The sequence below is a fragment of the Phocoena sinus genome, chromosome 16, assembly GCF_008692025.1.
Source record: "Phocoena sinus isolate mPhoSin1 chromosome 16, mPhoSin1.pri, whole genome shotgun sequence".
Taxonomy (NCBI): domain Eukaryota; kingdom Metazoa; phylum Chordata; class Mammalia; order Artiodactyla; family Phocoenidae; genus Phocoena; species Phocoena sinus.
In genome coordinates, this window is record NC_045778.1 from 67444049 (window position 1) to 67462061 (window position 18013).

The 18013-nt window shown below is 47.5% G+C and overlaps 1 protein-coding gene and 1 pseudogene across 2 annotated transcripts in view; one reads left to right on the forward strand and one right to left on the reverse strand.

Moving 5' to 3' along the window:
* Positions 1-2840, reverse strand: part of LOC116741332 — a 49049-nt pseudogene extending 46209 nt beyond the window's left edge.
* ACSL5 (acyl-CoA synthetase long chain family member 5) overlaps positions 797-18013 on the forward strand; it is a 48829-nt gene continuing 31612 nt past the window's right edge. The window contains exons 1-2 of one of the 2 annotated variants that reach the window (XM_032607925.1): positions 797-888; positions 4472-4663. The gene's annotated coding sequence lies outside the window, so the exon portion shown is untranslated. Of the gene's footprint in view, positions 889-4471; positions 4664-6791; positions 7109-18013 lie in introns of those variants that run through there. The other variant, XM_032607923.1, reaches the window with a different exon arrangement.

Genomic DNA, 18013 nt, shown 5'->3' on the forward strand with positions numbered 1-18013 from the left:
GAGGGGAGGCACAGGGCGAGCATCTGGGGTCGGGGGAAGCTGTGTATTGCAATCTGTGCGAACACCATTCTTGTCAATTAAGTGCTCACGCTTAAGTAACACTTCCTTCCCACAAAGAATGGGCAAGTGACCTCAGGAGCTCAGGTGCCCCAGCTGTTTACTGCCAGCGGCCCGAGTTGAGCAAAACAGGCCGCTCCGGACACTGAGCTGCGGGGTCAGCTTCTCCCATGTGCCTAACACGGGGGCCTACAATAGCACAGTGGCCGCTCCCAGCACAGCAGACAACAAAGCAGAAAGAACTGGGGATCGCACAGCTGAAAGATGCGGTACACTGCCCCCCGCCCCCCAGCCCGCCTTCAACTGCGGGAAGCGAGGCTCTCAGCATCAGGAAGGATGTCCAGGCAGGTGGGAAGCCCTTCTGAGGAGGGGAAAGGGAGCTGTTGTTCCACCCTGGGCATCAGGTTCCCGTGGCTGGCACTGGGCTCTCCTTCCTCCAGGGCAATGGCTCTTAATTCTCTTTGAGATACCAATCAGAGTTCCCAAGGGAAATATATAAACACATGGGGTTTATATATCGCATGCGGTTCATGGGATGAGTCATCCTTAATCATAGACATGTGCTTGGGTTCTGGACTCAGGGTGACCTGAGCTCACAAAAGACTCTGCCAACTGTTAGCCACGTGCCTTGGGCAAGTCAACTTGACCTCTCTCAGCCTTTCCTCTTCTGCAAAATGACAATAACTTCTTCATAGGGCTGCTCTGAGGTTAAACGGGGTATTGCAGAGAGCTCCGCGCAGTGGGGCCACACGGGAAGTGCTCGACAATATTCACGATCATCTCGAAGGCCTTCAGAACGGAGCTGACCTGGGAACCTAAGATTGCTCCTCGGTAAGGTGTACTTTGAGCGCCATTAGCCTTTTGAAACATCAGATAACCAAGGAAAGGGTGGGTATGGAATGGTCGGTTAGGGCATCTTGTTAAGCGTCTAGGGAACTTTGCCCCTTTCTTTTCACATCTCAGTGGAAGGCTAAACTTCAAAGTCAGCTCTGCCATGCGGGAAGCTAAAGGTCAGTCCATCACAGCTCGCATTTTGCCCACTTTGAGCCATCACACCCTCTGCCCTGCTGTACAGCTGACTCCAGGGAAGGACATGGCATTCTGATTCATCACTACTGAGTCAACATGAAGAGATTCAGCCTATAGCTCTAGGACTCTGCTTCTCTTTCTTCTTGGGTCATGTCGCCTGACTTCTAAAGACTTGGATTAGCAGTCAAAACAGCCTCAGATCCTTCCTAAATAAGTGTCCAGCGGACCCCACCCGTCCCAGCTACTCCACACACCTTGTGCCGCCCCTTCCCATCTCCAGCTTCCTTCTCTGCCCTCCCTCGGAATGCCGACAGTGAGCGTTGTTGAGTAGCTAGTCCACAATCTGAATCCAGTGAAGTATGCTACAGCAGACGAGCCATCTGGATTCCAAGGGCAGAGGTTTTACCGAAAGGAGAAATTCCACTTTCCTCTAGAGGGACTTCATGAAGGTTCAGTGATGTCTGGAATCTGGAAACACCCCAAAGACCTTTAAATAATATTTGGTTCCCTGACTGATTCACACCTCCCAACCTGCTCTAAAATCTGCCTTGCCACCAATTCTGCTCCCGAATAAAGGTCTCCTTTTCAGGAACAAGCTGCGAATCACATGGCTTTGCAAAATAGCCTGAAATTATTATTTTTTAAATGCTTGGCCTCACCGTCATCATCATCTTCTCAGGAAGGTAACGTACCTGCTCTGAGCCTCCATCTTTTCACCCACACAAATCATAACTACCTGGAAGATTTACTGTGAGGGCCAAACGAAGTCCTTGTCACGGAGCCTGAAGGTGTGAAAGGTGTTGTCCCCACTTATACCTCGCAGGTTTGTTAAGAGTTAGTTTGGAGGTGTTTTGTAAGTTGGGAGGAGCTGTACAAATGCACAGTGACACTATGTAAAGTTGGCCTACTGAGAAGGTCTGGCTTTCCCTGCTTTCAAAAATAGGGGAAACCTGGTTTCTGCTTCCAAAGAGCTGCCAGCCCTATGGTGAGAGGTATCTTGGCTGTTTCCAGGCTGTGTTACAAAACTCTGGAATGTTGGCTTCTGGTCTTCTCGAACTGTTGTAAATGAGATGTGCGGTTCCCTTGTCCCTACGAGAGGGGAAGGAGTGAAGGAGTGTATACTGCTCCCCCCCAATACCTCCCCCAACCTCCCGACCGGAGCAGGGAGTATGTGTGTCAGAACTGCAGCTATTGTGTCAGACTCCTCACCTCAGGCACCTCACCTGTGAATGACATGTAACAATGAAGGTGTGCACTTTTTAGAGGACATGGGATGCCTGGACAGGAAAGGAATTTGCTTTTTATTGATTTCTCAATGCATATGGCTGTGGGAAGGGAGAGAGAAGCAGAGGGTGTTGCAAAGCCTTATCGAACATGTGTTTTTCTGAAGGGAGATGTTATAGGAAACCATGGTTGATCAGGAGACAGTGGCCTGCTAGGGCAATGGAGGCCTGGGTTCTGGACTCCCCTCTCCTACTAAGTTGATGCCTCACCCTAGCCGGCTGCTGCACCTTTTGGGGTCTCAGGTGCCCCTGAGAATAAAGCGAAGGTTATTAGATCAGGTGATGCCCCCTCCACACCCACACTCATACCCACATGGGTCGTCTAGCTGGGATGCTGTCAGCGCTGACTTACACTTACCTAAAGGAGAAGAGTGAGTGGCGATAACCCCTGCTGTTGTCGAAGCACCCTCCCTGGGTCTTGGCCCTCTCGCTGGTCTTCTTGAGCAACACCTCTCTCCTAGAACATATCATGAGTTCCAATCTGTGTTAAGTTGTCCTCCCAATGGCAGGATCACCAGAGCCAAAACGACCCCATGCAGAGTTCCTTTGAACAGTTCAGTAGTTGAGCCCGTGGAAGGCGGGGTGGCTGCTTGGAGCAGTGGGGGGTCCAAGAGTGTCCCCAAACCAGCAGCCTCCACATCGGCTGGAATTGTGAGAAATGCAGATTCTCAGGCCCTGACCCAGGCCCACCGTATCAGAAGCTACAGCATGGGCCCAGCAATCGGTATAACAAGCTCTCCGGGAGACTGTCATGCTCACTGGAGTTTGGGAACAACTGGCCTGGAGCACCTTGCTCTCTGGCTAGCGTGGCGTCGGCAGGTGTTCAGTGGGTTGCTACTTAACACAAGTTGGCATTAATGCGATCAAGTGGGACCTCAGCCCCCAGTTCCCATCGAACTGTATCTTCTTTAGCCACCTCTTAGAAGCCTTTTCTTTGTGGTCCTACGGTAGGACTAGGGCTCCATGGCAAGAAGTGAGCTTACAGAGTCAATGCGCCTACGACCTGGATAAGAATCTGGCCAAATAAGACCTCTTTGTCAGTGAGGTGGCCACTCCTCCATACAGAGTCAGCAGGAAGTGGTATTGGTTTCTGATTTCGATATTAGCCGCCCAACCAAATACAGTGAGAAGAAACCTAATGCAGCATTTCCATGAATTTCTGCAGGCCTGATACTCAGAAAACGTTCAAGTATTTGAGGTCTGCTAGCGGTGAAATGAACACTTAGCAACAAAGCAGCACCATATGGGGGCAAAGGCACTGCGGTGGTTGTCTGTGGGCCTGGGTCAGGCCTTACCTTGACTACTAACTGACTGCATGATTCTGAGTGATTTCTTTCACCTGAAAAGGCCTCATCGGCCTCACCTATAAAATAGAGATCACAAATGATCTCCAGAGCTGCTTGCATCTCCATCCAGCGTTTTTGTTTGGTGATGATGCCTTGCAGTCTTAAAGATTTTGGACTTGAGAATGGTGACTAGTGACTTTAAAATGGAAAGACAGAGGAGGATAGGCTGGACCGTGATGCAACAGCAACCCTGCTTCTTCCAGAGCTCGCTGAGCCGTGGGTGGGGTAGGCTGTATCCATGATTCTGCATTCTAAATCCCACCCGGCTATGCCTGTCCTTCTGTCTAGATTCTAGAGTGATTTGCCTTATTTGATTGTCTTGGAGACACTGTGATTCTGTAGGGGTCACTGGCCCCTTCTAGAAGAAGGCTCATCTCTAAAATGCAGGCCTCTGCTTATCTGAATCTTAAAGCTAGAGGCAGTTAGAGTGGTGTCTCATTTTTCTCTCCCCGCTAAACTCAAGGAGCACTTTTTTCCTCTTCCTGTCACAATCTCAAGGATTCTGCCCAAAAAGCAGGTGCAAAGCCCTGTCTAACCCCTCCAGTTTCCCTGAGGTATGGGCTTTATACAATGTTTTGCTTGTTAAACGTTAGCTTTCTGAGCTGACGACTCTCTCTCTCTTTTTCCTTCCTCTAAAGCCCATTGCATAACATTCTCCTGTTTTAAACTTTTGCCAAATCCTACACTTCTCACTGTCGCAGGTTACCACAAGTGTTTGAACAGGTAACTTCTACCTTTGAACTTCTATTGCAACAGGTTCAAAGGTTCCAGGAGAGCTGGTTAGCCAATCTCATTGGCTTCAGGTGTGGTCCTGGCCCGGGCGCTGAGGAAAGGCATCATCACTAAAGGAAACGTCCGGACTCAGGAGCTGAATGCGGTGCTGAACGAGTACCGCCAGCTGTGAGGGCCGCGTTTCCTGGACCCCGGAAGCGAGAGTATTCTTACAAGGTAAGCTGCAATAATGCTACCTGCTCCATAGCTTATATGTTTATGGGAGAGCAGAGGTAGGGGTGGTTGGGGAGAAGACAGTGGGCCGTGTGTCTATTCTCAGCCTAAGGCTCTTTCACAACATGAAATAACATTTGGTTGAATAGTAATCTCAGCTGACTTGCGTGGGAGGCAAAGAAAAAAATCAATTGAAAAGGGGGTGGAAACATGGAAGGGGCTCTGAATGTTGGCAGGAGATGGACTTGGAAGAGAGAGTTGTTAATTTCACTAACTGCAAATAAAACAGACTTAAAAGCTTTAAAGGTTATAGCCAAAGCCAGGATGTGGGTCTCCTTCTCTTCCATTTAGAAATGTCCGTATCAATATGATTAGAAAGGCCATCCATCAGCTGCTGCTGACAGCCCTTCCCATTTGGAAGGGAGCAGGGAAGGGAATTCTTAACAGACTTTCTATCCCATGCTGGTGTCTGTACAAGATATGTGACGTGCGTGGCCTCATTGGCTCGTTACCTCCTGTAAGGTAGGTGGTGTAGTTCTCATGTAACAGATGAATAATGTGCCTCTGGGCTGTTAAACAGAGCAGCCTGGGCTGCATAGCTAAGAGGAGGTGGGGCAGGAATTTGAGTCCCGGTCAGTATGTCACTACAGCCTGCTACATGATGCGGAATGCTTGGGGGCTGTGAAAACCTTCCATCATTCCCTCACATCTTGGGGGTGTCCCTCATGCATGTAGGATTGAACAGGAATGCACCTCTAGATGCTAGAGCTTTAGAATGACCCAGACTCTTCTGTACTTGAGCATTTGATCCTGGAGGAAACCATCTTCTCCTGGCCCTAAGCTCTTCGTCGGGTTGGTAAAAGAGGACAGCACCCAGGGAAGAGCCCACTAGCATTATAATGGCTGAGACTTGACACCCACTCTGCCATCCTCTGCTCGTCGCTGAAGGGAGCTGCCCCTGTGGGAGGTGAGCTTGGAAACTAAGCAAAGCCAAGTGTTCCTCCAGCCATGACATGAACCTGAAGATGGAAAGGCAGAGGGGGCACCCTCATCTTCCCATACTTCATCGTTCTCCCATGTCTAAAGTGGGCTCCCGTGAGGCCAAGGGACCAGCTCTTATGTTCCCTGAGACTGGGGCACAGCTCACTTTGGTTTTTATGGTTGGAGGCTTTTAGGCCCTCCTCTGTGTAGAGAAGGAATCCCAATCTAACTCTAGTTAAGAACTGACCTCGTGCTGGATTTACCTTGATCCTTCTTAAAGGAACCAAGACTGGGGAAAGTGCTGCTTAACTCTGGGGTGTCTGAGAGGTGGTGGGGAGGGGTGGGGGCAGGAAGGGGCAGGAGGACTTGTTCTTTCTGCCTTCAAATCTGAGAATGGAAGCTCCCATGCCCTTCTGTGGCCACAGCCGTAGGTGAATCCAGTGAGACTACTGCAGGTACTGAGGCCCTGTAGACCAATCCCCAAGACTCTTTCAGGGCGTCTGCACATTCAAAGCAATTTTTGTAATAATACCAAGAAGTAATTTGTCTTTGCCACTGTCGACGTCTCACGAGTATACAGTGGAGTTTTACAGAGGCTCCAAGATGCAGGATCAATCTGACAGCTAACGGCGTGTGTGCTCGTGGATTCCTGATTTTAAAATTTCCCAGTTGTAATCTGGGAGGTGAGGGAGGCAGCAAATTTGAGGTACGAAAAGGATGTGTCAGAGGAAAGGAACAGATCTCCGTGGCTGTCCCTGTCGTTCCTGACATGCTCGTTTTCTTGGCTTTATCAGCACTGCTTCGGGGACTGAGGCAGGCTCACTAGGGACTGGAGAATGGGTGACACAGTGCACGGCTGGCCGGCAATGCTGGCCAGGCCAGGCTGGCCTCCAGGTGTCCCCACAGTCTTGGGAAGGCTGCGAGGGCTACGGTGCCCTGTGGCTGGACCTCCCTGTCCTGGGAACCCAGGGAGGGGGTCCCACCTCTCTGACACTGGTGGTCTGCAGGGGGCACCTCAGTCATCTCCGTCTGGTTTTTGGTCTTGGTTTAGCGGTAGTCAGACAAACAGGGAGAGCGTGAGTTGCGTGGATGCAGGCTGGCTTCTGTGTCAGCCCTTAGGGACTGATGGTAAAGGCTTTGAAACCGAGCCAGGAGAGCTTTAGCGGCTTTTCTCCTGGTCAGAACGCTTCCACTTTCAGTTGTGAAAGAAAAACCAGGAAGTGAAGTCCCCGAGCACGTTAGAAGCCGGCCATGGCCTGACTCCTGACACGGGGCAGCTCAGACAGGGGCCTGACAGCTCAGACGGCTCAGAACTGGGGACCCTCAGCCTGCAGAGATGCTCTGAAGCCCCTGTGACCCTGGAGGAACCGGGGGTGAGGGGAGAGGCCAGGGACTCGTGCCACGAGGAACTCAGAGCCAGGAGGCCCCATTCACTGGAAGCACCAAGAGATGCGGCCCCCTTGCAGGGTAAGGGGGCAGCTGGAGGGGGTATTTAGTAAGGGGTCTCGTGGGCATGGGGCAGAAGCCCTGGTGGCATCCTGACCCCCAGCTCTGGCGAATCTGCAGCTTGCTGTGTCACAGGCACGTGTCAGTGCTCACTTTCTCCCTGGTCTCTAAGGGACTTCTTTATACCCTCCTCGGGCTTCCCTGGTCACGCAGTGGTTGAAAGTCCGCCTGCTGATGCAGGGGACACGGGTTCGTGTCCCGGTCCGGGAAGATCCCACATGCCGCGGCGCGGCTGGGCACGTGAGCCATGGCCGCTGGGCCTGCGCGTCCGGAGCCTGTGTTCTACAACGGGAAAGGCCACAACGGTGAAAGGCCCGCGTACCACAAAAAAAAACCAAAACCCTCCCCATCAGGAGGGTGGAGGAGAAGGCAGATTGTGGAGGAGTCCTTTCTCCTGCCTCTCTTGGGGAAGGGGAACCACAACCCGGACCCCATTCTGTGGGCCTGAGCCTCTGCCTATAGCTCGCCTGTGCTGCACTGGGGGTTGTCCTCAATTTTCCTGATGGATTTTCAGTCCTTCTGAGGGGAAGAGCTGCCCGATGCATGACTGATGGAATGGTTTCTGGATGAAGTTGGATCTGTTTTAAGGAGTAGGGCCACAAGTTGAATCTAAGATGAACTTGACCTTCAAGGAGTGAGTGTTGGAAAGGGACTCCATAGTTGGGGCTTACTACCTTCTGTGGGTATCCATCTTGTTGGTGATTTGAAAAGTAGGATTGGATCTATAGCTCCTGTTTGTAGGTAATTGGTATTCTCTAACAGAGGCAGTCTTAAAAAATAATAGAATTAAATTGAACTAAATTTAATTTAATTTAAAAATAAAAGATTGGTTCAGTTAAAAAAAAAAAGGAATAATTGGTTTTGGTGATCCCTCCCTCTATATTCCAGCGTGAGAGTTACTTTATGGTTGTCCCCTCCAACGGACAAGTATTTGAGGTGAACACAGAAGAATCTTGGAAGAGACTTGGTATAAAATCTTGTAGGCATCACTTGTACGCTTGGCACAACAAAAGGGACAAAAACTGAAATAAAACAAGAGTCACAAATACTTATAGAAGAGGCAGGCAATAGAGCTAAGTAAAGTAGGTGATATGTAACAAGATGCAGGTGAGAGGCAAAAGGCAAGGCAGGTGCACCCAGATAAACATACTCCAACTTGACGGGTTTTTTTCAAACATTATCCAGACCAAACAATGCTTCAGCCGAGCATTTGTTGAGGTCCTGACCTGAAATAGTCTTTTCTCCCAACTTTTATTCTAACTCTCTGGGGGCAATGACACCTAAAATAATATCAGTGTATCATTGAGTGCCTAGGCCCTAAACCCACAGATGCTGGAGGGAGGCTGTGGGTCCAGAAAGGAGAAAGGAAGGAAACTATGGGGGAGGGGGAAGAGGAAGCCAGTTACGCACCAGCTCATAGTGGGCACTCTGACATTTCATTAAGACAGTATTAGGAGATGGGTGGTTAAGAGAGGTGAAGCCACCTTCCCAAGATCGCAAAGCAGCCAGCTGTCAACTGGAAGAGAAGCTGCAGTTGGTGTGATGTTAAAAACCGTGTTCCATCCACTCCTGTGTAGAATTAACCTCTCTCTGGATTTCCTAGAAATTTTCATTTTTAAAAAGATTCTTATGTATGGTGTCCCGGGCAGATATTGACTTCACATATTTATTAGAGACTTTTCAGGTTGACATTTTTCTAGAATGTAAATATTACAGCTACCATTCTTCGAATATTTACTGTGGGGCAGTGCTGTGCTTACTGTTTGTTTTAATTTATTTATTTTATTTATTTATTTTTGGCTGCATTGGGCCCTCGTTGCGTGTGGGCTTTCTCTAGTTGCAGCGAGCAGGGGCTACTCTTTGTCGTGGTGCGCGGGCTTCTCATTGCAACGGCTTCTCTTATTGCGGAGCGCGAGCTTCAGTAGTTGTGGCTTGCGGGCTCAGTAGTTGTGGCGCACGGGCTTAGTTGCTCCGTGGCATGTGGGACTTTCCCGGGCCAGGGCCCCAACCCATGTCCCCTGCATTGGCAGGTGGATTCTTAACCACTGCACCTCCAGCGAAGCCCCTGTGCTTACTCATTTATGGGGCTTTTATCTTTTGATCTTCAAAGCAGTCCTATGAGGTAAGTATGTTTTTTTGTAGACAGGGGAACCAAGACTTAGAAATAAACTGGACACAATATGAAGAGATTGCAGCTGGCATTTGAACTCTGGCTCATTTAGTTCTGAAGGCAAACTCTGCCTCCATTTCTGATGAGTCTAGTTTAGTGCATGGACCAGAGAATTAGAAACTGGGAGAAACTTTTTTCTTGCAAATCCTCCCACTTTCAAATCCATAGAAATGGAAAGCAGATCCATCCTTGGTTGCCAGGGATTGGGAGGAAAGAGGAATGGGGAGTAGCTGCTTAATGGCTACAGGATTTCCTTTGGGGATGATGAAAGTGTTTTGAAACTAGATGGAGGTGGTGGTTGTACAACATTGTGAATGTACCAAATGCCGCTGAATTGTTCACTTTAAAGTGGTTAATTTTATGTTACGTGAATTGCACCTCAGAGGAAAAAAAAACCCTCCCACCTCTAGGCAGGTGAATTCCTAAACAAGGACTTGGAGATATTTTTAGAAATCAGGAAGGAGGTTTCTGTTTCTGTCTGTCTCATATGCCTGGCCAGCAGATGAACTGACCCTCATTTGGAGTGTGACCTCAGGTGACTCGTGTCCGGAGGCACCCTACGAGGGTGACATGTCCACAGTAGCCCTGAGGTCAGCCGTCCCTGCTCTCGCCGCAGTCTGCTATAAACACATCCCGGTCTCTTTCTCCCCCATGTGACCATGCACCATGAGATCAGAAATGTACTCTCTCGTTCTTCCCCTGGCACAGAGCCTAGTATTTTCCAGGCTCTTAATTCATGTCATTAGAATAAATACGAGTTTTGGAGTTCGGAAGGTCAGGCAGCCCTTGTACTGCTGTGGCGAGGCCATGGTACCAACCCTCTGTGGGGAAGCTTGTTGTAGATCTCTGGGTCTCCATGGGTCACTCTACTCTAAGAGTTGTGAGGTTGTGAGTGGCTTGTGGGAGGATGCAGGGGTGAGGTAGGGCTGAGGGAGATGGCAGGGTCAGAGCTCAGAGGTGGACCATGTGATCCCCAGCTAGAAATCCTCTGTTTACTAAATAGAAATGAGGAGTTGTTAAGACCTTTGTATGTAAGTCGAAGGGCAGTTATACTACAAAGATCATGACCATCTCTTCTCTTTGGGGACATCTCGAAACAGAACATCTGATATTGACAAGGAGTTAGAAACTGACTTAAGTGGAAGAGGGAAAAAGAGCGCTCATCCTCACTGAGGGCTTCCTATGTGCTGGACAGCATAGTGGAAAGTCTACCCATAGTATCCCTTTTAAGTAGAGATGATTACCTACCCCTTGTGGTGTGCAGTGGAGGGAAACTGATGCTCAGTGACATTAAGTAACTGTCCCAGGGCCACATATCTGGTAAGCGGTAGTTCTGTTGCTCTGGTACCTGGAAAGGCAATGGCCTTACACGTTTGCCCCTGGAAATGAGACTATTGGGAATAAAGCTGCTTGTTTACACACTGGATCTGGTGACCCCTGACTTGCCCGACCAGGTAGTGAGTGGGCTGATTCTGCAGAGACCTCTTTCACAGCCTCCTGCATCAGCCTGTCTTTATCCTGGCCTGGCTGATGGGGTCCTCGCACTTTGTCCAGCCTATCTTTATACAGGCTCTTATCAACCCCAGCGGATTGTACTGGTTCTCCTGACCTCAGCACTCTCAGGATTCACTCGGTCAACAATAGGCTTGGAAGGCCTTTGGGAATGTTTACTGAGACAAGAACTTCCTCAGGGTAGAGCTGCTGGACTCTGACTTGTTGGACGCGCAGTAGTACATCAAGGTTGACTGAGTCGATCTAAGGTTGACTAAGTCCCCAGCGGGACTTGTCACTGGCTGTCACCAGCCTATGAGTGGCTCAGCAGCTATCCTGTGTGATCTTCATGGACTGAGTTAAGAGGATTTTGGCATTTGACTTCATGAAGCCTTTCCTGATAAATCCCACCCCTCCAAGGCCTGGCACCCCAAGGCTCTCTGGTGTTTGTGAACCAAACGACTCCAGTGGTGTAGTGTCTATACCAGGCCCCAGACACTGTCTTACTCAGCCGTTTGGAAACTTTGTCTTTTTTCCCTTTCAACTAAAATTGGTCCTCTGTCTCCATCAGACATGTGTCTTCACCATTTCCCTTCACGCTTCTCCCACTTTGGTGCCTCTAACCGTGCTGCACCTCTCACCCCACAGCCGGGTATTCCTCTTCCTCTCTTCTACTTAGGTTTATCCAACCTAATATGGTGACTGCTCTCTCCATGGAAAAGTAGATGGAGAGACACAGACAACAATGGAGAAAGGTAGTTTGGCGACAGTGACCCTGGTTGGAATCATAGTTGGGGTCCTACCAGCCATTGGCTTGGTGGGGTGGTCATCCTTGATTGACCCTGGACATAAGACTATTGTCAATACAGCCAGGGGATCGAGGACCACACGTCCTTGAGGGTCTAGTGCTCCTTAGACCACCTCCACCTACTCCAGTCTACACTGGTCTCTCCCTTCTTCATGTTCATTAGCTCATCTTGCATGCTGAATCCTTGTATAGGTGATTTTAGTGTTCGATGCACCCATAAGTCCCCAGAGGGCAGGAGCTGTGCCTTCTGAGTGTTTGGCCCTTTGCACACAGCACAGTGCCGGGCATACGCTGAGTCTAAGATCTTGGTTTGCCTTATTCAAAGGAAATTATACGTAAATTTAAAGTGCAGAGGGTAAATGTATCTCTTGCCACATACATACTTTCTCCAGTGTGTATGGAGCAGATGCTCCCAAAGCTGGGGTACATTCCACAGAGCATTTGTTTCCTGCCTGGGGAATTGGCTTTATCCCCTACTGGACTATGGACTCTGAGTGTAGTTTCCCCATGCTGGACACACTGCCCGGCACATAGTAGGTGCTCATATATTCAAATGCTTGTAGGATGAGTGAACCTTGACCTCACTCGGGTCGGGTTGCTTAGTGTTGCCCTTGCTATAGCAGGAAGTCCGGCTGTGGCATTCCTGAGGAGGGCTCAGCGGCTCTCCCCACCCCCCGACCCCCCACTGTGTCTAGGCGCACATCGTGTCATCGTGGGATGGAGTTCTGCAACCTGTTTCCTCAGTAGACTCCCCTCCCTCGGTGCCTTTCTCTGATCTTGTGCTAACGGTGAGCGAAAGGGGAGGGTGACTTGATGGCACTCGGTGGGCTCCCACCGTATCTCGGGCACAGTGCTGCATTAAGATAGCCTCTGCCTGGGAGTGCTCACAACTCAAGTTGTCAGCTGAGCCCCGGGAACCGCCGAGACCCAAACCCAAGGAAAGAGCTGATCCGACTCCTACAGCTTTTCCTGTGCTATTCGGTAGCAAAGATATCACCAGTGGATAAGCATCGAAACCCTGAGGATTTATTTACGGTTATGTTTGCTGGTGGGTCAGGGAACTTTCCCAAGCCTCGCCCTCACCTCCTCTCTGCCAGCCACCTGACAAACTGGAACTGTTGGGTGTGGCCTAGGAATTGGGCTAGGAAAAACAAAATGTGGGAGATTAGTATCTCTTCCCTGTTTTTTTGGCTTTTATTTTTAAAGATTTTTTGATGTGGACCATTTCTAAAGACTTTTTTGAATTTGTTACCATATTGCTTCTGTTTTATGTTTTGTTTTTTTGGCCCTGAGGCCTGTGAGATCTTAGCTCCCTGACCAGGAATTGAACCTGCACCCCCTGCATTGGAAGGTGAAGTCTTAACAACTAGACCGCCAGGGGAGTCCCTCTGTTTCCTGTTTTAGTTATTGAAGCACTCACACAATCTTTCCGGGGTGTGGAAATGACTGCTTCGCCACCCTTGGGGTTTTAACAGGGATCCCCTTTGATAATGCTGTCTTCCTGCTTGGCCACACGTGAATGACCCCGTGGAGGTGACAAGGAGGTCCTTTCCCATCTGCCTGGGGACATGCCATGGGGTGTGTGCTTCAGAGCATGCTGGGTGCCAGGCCCCCAGGGGAGGAGAGCCACTCAGGCCTGGGAACCCGGCCCTGCTTGGTGGAGAAGGCTAGTGCCAGACGGTGGCCTGAGCACCCAGGCGCTGGTGGGTGGCTGAGAAGTTATCTGTAGGCTCGTAGGTTGGGTTGTTACACCAACCTCTGTTCTCAGCAACTGCTGAGAATGTTGAAAGATGCACTTTCGGGTCCCCTGTGGCCCCATGACTCAACCTTCACCTTTGGTTTCTTATCTACTAAGGGAATGAATGAAAAACGTTTCCACCCTCAGAGCTGCCATCCAGACTGGCCCGTAACGTGAGTGCAGGAAAAAGGCTACTGATGGAATGTAGCTTTAGTGGTGGGAGAGCTGCACTTCTAGAAATGAGGGTGAAGCTGTATTCTCAGGTGTAGTCACATGAAATGCCACCAACCAAGGTGGTAGAACTTTCTAAGTCAGCTGCCATAGTCAGAAGTGGGATAATTCAGAGTTGTTCATTTTACGTTTTTTTTTTTAAAAAGCATACATATTACAGATTAAATCATATATCCTCTCAAGTGTTACTGTCCCAATGATACCTGCTGTAACCTCCCTAATTAAAATTCACCCCCTGCTGTACACTCAATCCTCTTTCCCTAATATAGTTTTTATTCCACAGTATTCTATAATCTAGTTCTTGTCCAGGCTTGTCGCCAAACTCCCAATAAGCTCCAACCCCACAAGAGCAGGGTTTCACTGCTATATCCCAGCACCTGGAATGATACTGATGGTATACAGTCAAGCCCTTAAATATCTTTGGCTGAATGACTGAATACCCAAAACTTCTGGACAATCCATTCATAATTTCTCCTCTTCAGTCTGTCTTTTCCTATGAGGATTATTCTTTCAGAAACACAAAAGCATACACTACACTGTCCAAGCGGTTTTTTCCTTTTACTTGGTAGTATTTCACATAGTTCTTTCCTTATCAGACCTGCTTAATTCTCCTTACTACCTGCCAAGAATTCCATTGTGTGTAAGTGCTATAATTTGTCTCGTTACTCTCCTATCAAGGAAGGCTTTCCTGGTTTCTGACATTATCAGCAATCCTATAGATTAATGATGATGAACAGAATAGCTCATACCTGAGCCCATGCGTCAGGCATTGTTCTAAGCACCATACAGGTACATGAACTCCTTTAATCACGGTGACAGCCTTATGAGGGAGATACTAGTATTGCCATTTTACAAATGAGAAAACACACAGAAGTTATCTACCCTAGGTCACAAAGCTGACCACAGACAAGGATTGAGCGCGGTGTGACTCAGAGTCCATATTCCTAACGGGTGCCTCAAACAGCCATTTAAAGTGATGCACTTTTTATTGAACTGATGTCTTTCTATGGAATAAATTACTAGTAGAGTCATTAGGTCAAAGGGAACACATTTTAAATTGTGGTAGCGGGCAATGGGCACATCCCTACGGAGGCTGCCCCAAGTTTACGTCTTCGTGATTGATAGTGCATTTTGTACTGTTTCATCATCGCTAATCTAAATGATGGGGAAAAGGCATTTCATTTAAATTTGCATTTTAAAAAACTATAAGTGAAGTTGAATGCCTCTCCCTAGTTTTAAGTAACCTGTTTGTTTTGCCATGAACTGTCTGGTCATGCCCTCTGCCCTTGGTTTTACTGGATCGTATTTTGTTTTTCATCGACTTCTACTCATTTCTACTGAGGAAATGAGCTCTTTGCCTATCTGGAATATTTGATATTTTTTCCCAGTTTATCTTTGACTTTGTCTCTGGTATCTGTTCTGCAGGGCAAATATAAAGTTTTGTGTAGTTTTCCTTTTATGGGTTCTAGGTTTTGTGTCTGTCTTGAGTCTTCCTCATGCCAAGATTATAAAAAACAATTCTCATACTTTTTATCCTCAAATACTCTCGTGGTTTTCAGTGTTTTATGTTTAGTCTTTGATCCATCTCCAATGTATTTTTGTTTCAGGGGTAAGACAGCAATCAGCTTTCGGTGTTCTCCCTGAATGGCTAGTCACTGTCTCAACACGTTGATCTGGACTGCAGTTTAGTATATGATAATAGCATCCACTGGGAGTATTTCAGGATTATCTCATCACATAGATTCGTCTATTTATGACCAATAGAAAACTTCTATAGCTCCACAGTAAGCAAATTGGATAATGTTTGGGTAACCTCTCTGCTACCCACCCAATTCCTGTTACTTTTCAAAAACTTTCTGACTATTTTTGTAAGTTTTATTTTTCTGGGTGAACTTTAACTTTTTTTTTTTTTTTTTTTTTTTTGCGGTACGTGGGCCCCTCACTGTTGTGGCCTCTTCCGTTGCGGAGCACAGGCTCCGGACGCGCAGGCTCAGCGGCCATGGCTCACGGGCCCAGCCGCTCCGCGGCATGTGGGATCTTCCCAGACCGGGGCACGAACCCGTGTCTCCTCCATTGGCAGGCGGACTCTCAACCACTGCGCCACCAGGGAAGCCCCTGAACTTTAACTTTTTAATTTCCCAAGAAAATCCTGTTGGTCTTTATTAGGGTTGCACTAAATGTATAAATTTATTTAGGGAGATTGGACCCCTTAACTATTTCAAGTATGTCTTTCCATTATTCAAGCCTTTTTATGTCCCTCGGATGTGAACTTTTTAAATGTAGGTTTTACACGTTTATTCTTATACACTATTGGGAATGGCACCTCTTCCATTATTTTCGAATTAGTTCCTTGCACAAAATATAGGAAAGCTATCGACTTTCTGGCTACTGATTTGGTAACTGGCCACCTAACTGAAATATCTCATGGTTTCTAATTGCCTCTTATTTCTTTAGAGAGATTTTAGGATTCCCTCCTCAGCAATTTTTTTTTAAATTGGGAAATATGACAATAAATTTTATCTTAGATATAACTGAATGTTGGCCCTTTCTGACTCATTTAAGATAACATGGGTAGCTGAGGTTTACCCTCCTTAGGAACCAATGCTTTTCCATTTTTTAAATCTTGTATTGAAATATAGTTGATTTACAATGTTGTGTTAGTTTCAGATGTACAGCAAAATGATTCAGTTATACAGATATATAAATATATACATTCCTTTTTTACGTTCGCTTCCATTATAGGTTATTACAAGATACCGAGTATAGTTCCTTGTGCTATACAGTAGGTCCTCGTATCAGCCTTTTCTCTGACCATGTTTTGCGAAAGAAGATTGTCTCAAATCATGTTGTGTTTTATTTCTTATTAGAAGAAAACTCCGTGTGCTACAGAAGAGTAAACTGGAGTAAGGAAAGGTGAAAACTCCTTAGCTCCAGAGCTCTGAGAAAGCTGGGTGAAGGATCTTGCAATAGAACTCTTATCTGGTTCACATTCATTGCATATAAAGGAAAAGGTTATCAGATCCTCCCAGGTGTGCTCATGAGGCTATTGGTTTGTAATGTCCTATTGACCTGTTGCCATTACTTTGGGCTTTGCCTATATATATTAACTATTAACTACGCAGTTAAGGAATGATATGGAGGGCTCCTAAATTGGGGGTGGCAGAAATTTAGGGAAATAACAATGGAGGCTGGATTAGAATTTAAAGCCCAACCGGGAAAGCAGAACTTTCATATACAGCCTCCTTAACAACACACAGGCCCCTTTGGAGTCATTATGAGTTGAGAAGATTTGTGACATAGTCTCTAGGAGAGAGTAAGTAATTCAGTATGGAAGAATGTGTTAATTAACTGCGTGTAAGAACTTGGGGACTCTGGTCTCCCTTTTAAATGTGTCTTTTTTTTTTTTTTTTACACGGACCTCTCACTGTTGTGGCCTCTCCCGTTGCGGAGCACAGGCTCCAGACGCACAGGCTCCGCGGCCATGGCTCACCGGCCCAGCCGTTCCGTGGCATGTGGGATCTTCCCGGACCAGGGCACGAACCCGTGTCCCCTGCATTGGGACAGGCGGACTCTCAACCACTGCACCACCAGGGAAGCCCTGGTCTCCCTTTTAATGAACTTTCTATCACCACAGAATGAGCCCATACATGCAAGAGAACAGAACACCAATTAAGTCCAAATGAGTGTGCCACTTTCTAGAAGGCAGATTTTTTTAAAGCTTATAATTGTAATCTATATCTCATTATTGAATAGAAAATAATTAGTTCTTCAAGACTGAAAGCAAAGATAATTAGTCTTATTGTCCTTTGAATTCCAAAAACCCAGGGCAACAGAATCATGTGTTTCTAGGCTGGACCATTTACCCACTTAACACTGTAGAAGACTTCATTTGATAAGATCCATCCTGCAGATTCTTCCAAGCCTGGAGGAGTAGACTGATCCTGACTGGTTTTTTATATATGTTAGAAATACATCCTTTCACCATCCATCATCCCGAACCTAATACCCTGCCAAAATATTGATCAGGAGTACCTATCTCAAGATTGTCCAGAGTGACTTTCGATGATTTAAGATTGGAGAGTTTGGGGGTGGGAGAGTTTTATTAAGGGAGAAGTGGGTCAACTGAGAGTATTTAGAACAGATAATTCTGAACTAGAAAACTGGTCATTTATGCAGCAACCACTCATTGAAAGTTTACTCTGTGCCAGGCATGGTGCAGGCATTGGAAGCACAGCAGTGAACATAACAAAAATCCTTGTTCCAATGAAAGCATCAGTTCAGTAGGGACAATGGACCATAAGGGACCAGGACTATTTCAGATAGCAAACAGTGACATGGAGAAGAGAAATCAGGGTCCATGACAGTGACTGAGGTGGAAAGGGCAATATTAAATAGGGTGATCAGAGAGAGCCTCTGAGGAAATGACAT